Raw genomic sequence first — 3454 nt, 5'->3', positions numbered from 1 at the left:
TTTCAACTAAAACTGTTATGACTTTGACTTTTTATTATTAGATGTTTTATAAGAGTTTTAGGCAGTTGAGTTAATAATAAATAAGTAGATAATAGCCTAATCGGTTAGGGACATACATATACAATTTTAAATAATGAATAATTGTATGCCTATCTATTCCTTACAAATAAATAAATACATTAAAACAATTTTATATTTAAAACATTGACACATTCAATCATCAACAGTCAAGTCAGATGGATTGCACCATAATGATTTAGTTTGCGCTCATTTACAGTATAAGTCCATCATTTGGGGCGGCAGGGTGGTTAGAGCATTGGACTAGTAACTGGAAGGTTGCAAGTTCAAATCCCCGAGTTGACAAGGTACAAAACTGTTGTTCTGCCCCTGAACAGGCAGTTAACCCACTGTTCCTAGGCTGTCATTGAAAATAAGAATTTGTTCTCAACTGACTTGCCTAGTTAAATAAAGGTGAAATAAAAAATTATTGGTCCAACCATTGTAGGCAAATCACTATAGCTATAATATTGCACAACATTAACAGACACAGGAATATAAATTAAAAAGGCTATTAGTTGATAGAGGATAATTTAGTAAGTAGTAAGTAGTAGTAGTAAGGTTCTCAGTCAGCTGTCTGAATTGACCTAGAAGCACCAAAACATCACATTTAACGTTTAAGAACATTTTGGAGATTGTTCCACAGATAAGGTGCAGGAAATCTAAAAACTGATTCACCTAACTCCGTAGAGAAATGTTCCTGGATTAACCATCCCTGAGACCGGGTGTGGTAACTCGTATGTCTTTTAGGTACAGTGGGACTTGTTGTAAAAAGGCTTTATAAATTAAAACATATAGCAATGTAGCAACCTAGTAACATAAAAGAGGGCCAACTAACTTTCTGCTAGAGAACGCAGTGATGAGTTTTGGAATCAAAAGAAGGGCATCGCCCTCTTACATGTCGCTGCCCACTTTATATTCTGCTGTGTTTTGTATATTTGTTCATTTTCCCGGTTCTTGTTTTTGGAATGGCACGTTTACTGTGGCAGATTCAGCTGTCTTAATGCAAACGTATATAGGCCCATTTTGAATCTGTAGAATGACTGCTACCATAACCAATTGACTGAACATTCCAAATTACCATGGTAATTATGCATCACAAACGTTGTTATATTTATTTCTATGGTGAAGGGCCTTCTAAGGTCTAGGACAAGCCAGTCATTTTTGCAACCAAATTATTTTACTGTGCCTGGTCACACACAGACTTTTATGGTCACACAAAGTGCAACAGGTGTATTCAAAATGAGTACACTAATAATTATTTCATGGCCCCAGTTGCATTTGCAAAAAAAATGTTTCTGTATGAAATCAGTGAGCAAAATAACCATAGATAACCATAGTTGACAATGGCTTTTACTAGGCAAAAATACATTGTATTTCTATGGTTGCAGTCCTCAAAGATGGAATTGCATTGAATCAAATTAATCAGATCCAATGATTTACCGCCCATAGTAGGCCTAAGTTATATTCTTCAAGAATAAATGAGTGCATATTGTTAATTTATAAATCCCAAAATTTCAGCTATGTAGCAACTAATGATTCTAGTTTATGCAAAGCACATACAAATTAGAATTGCTGGCAATCATGTTGCTTGTCTTATATTTTACATTTTTGTTATTTAACAGACAGTCTATCCAGAGCGAGTTACAGGAGATAAGTGCCTTGCTCAAGGCAGGTGTTTCAGCCTAGCTCAGTGCTTTCTGTGGTTGTGGGGCAAGCCAGCAGAAGATAGGAGCATTGCACCGTGATTATGCAGTGTTCTGTCACTCATGGGGACACTACGTCATCGCCTTGTTTAAGTCCTTAGTAAGGGTAGACATCCAAAATGTCAGCCCTTTGGGTCCTGCATAGAGTTATACTACAAGTGTCCTTCCAAGAAATCTCAAGGTCATTGGCCACAGATAAAATGACTCAAATCCCATTATGTGCAAAGTAGCATTGAAAGGACTGATCAGTCATCATCATGAATCAAGTGAACAATATACTGGGAAATCCTTTTTAATCCTTGTCATGTGAAGAGAAATAATGAAGAGAAATTATCGATAAAACGTATCGGTGCACATCGGCCATTGGTCATAAACATTACACAACAAGTTGGAAATCGCAAATTCAACAATGAGTGGTTTGGATAGAATCGGTGACAGTGGCTAACTGCAAGCATTGCAACTGGGAAATCGGGAATAAATGAGCTCAAAATACATTTTGAACGGTCATCCAACTTGGAATTGTAAATCCTTTCTCTTTCTTTGATGACAAAATTTGCCCACGGAGGACCGCTGCGCCAACTTCCTGTTCAAGTGAGCACATCACAAAAAGGTGAGCCCAAAAATGTCTTATATGCTGCTACATAAATGATGCAATATGCCAGGGAGACATGTATACAGTAGCTAAGAAAGTAATACTAAGTGAATGTTGTATGTAGTAAGCTGTTAGTAGCCCATGTGCCTCACCCTAATAATTTGGTCTATTTTCACCTTGCAATTTTGGCTAATGTTACTGTTCTGACTTGGTGGTGCACATGGAGTCAATAACCTGTTTTTGAGAAATGTCATAATCTAATATTGTAAGAGCTTCATTGTCTGCTTACATGCCTCATTTATTTATCTAATGGTTCTGACTTGGTGTACAGGGAAATACTTTAAGAGCAGCCCATGTTCTGCATTCTGTCGCTGTACATTTCAAAAGTGCTGAACACGTATTGACTACGTCTGTTTTAGCTCGCTCATTAATGTCGTAATCGAATTTACAGAATGCCTCTTATCTGTTCATCATTCCCTTATGCCATAGTTTGTACATCTCAATTGTCAGTAGAAACCACATTTGTTTCAGAAAGTCAGCCATATCAGCTATGTGTTTTAAAAAGGCAATAATCGAGGCTGAATGAATTGTTTCGTTGCCAGACGTGGCTCCGCTGATAGCCATGTGTAGCAGTGGTATAGTGCATTTTATGTATTGTTTAGTGTTGTGTTGTGTAGTGGCTTTGCTGGCATGCGTCCCACTTTCTTTCTTTTTTTGCCCCACCAAGGTTTACATGCTAAAATCGCCACTGTCTAGAACTACACAATTACTAAACATTTACTTATTTTGAAATTTAATAAACCATTTAAAAACGTTTTTGTTTTGTTTGCCCCACCAAGATTTACATACAAAAGTCGCCACTGAGTGTGAGACGATTATTTACGCCTGCTACATTAGGTTACCCGTCATTCTGTCACAGTCCCATGTCACTGTCATCCTCATTGGCTCATGCTCTGGCTTCTAACCAAGCCCACAGGTAGACCAACACAAAGTACCAACACATGTTATTGACTATTGGGCTCCGCCCCTTACCTCGTTGTAGCCTAATCCAATCCCATGCCCTGTCACAGGTAAAACCGGCCACATATTCTCACTCTAC

This window comes from Oncorhynchus clarkii, chromosome 19, assembly GCF_045791955.1.
Source record: "Oncorhynchus clarkii lewisi isolate Uvic-CL-2024 chromosome 19, UVic_Ocla_1.0, whole genome shotgun sequence".
Taxonomy (NCBI): domain Eukaryota; kingdom Metazoa; phylum Chordata; class Actinopteri; order Salmoniformes; family Salmonidae; genus Oncorhynchus; species Oncorhynchus clarkii.
The sequence above is the reverse complement of the archived record's forward strand: the minus strand, read 5'-3'. Positions refer to the sequence as shown.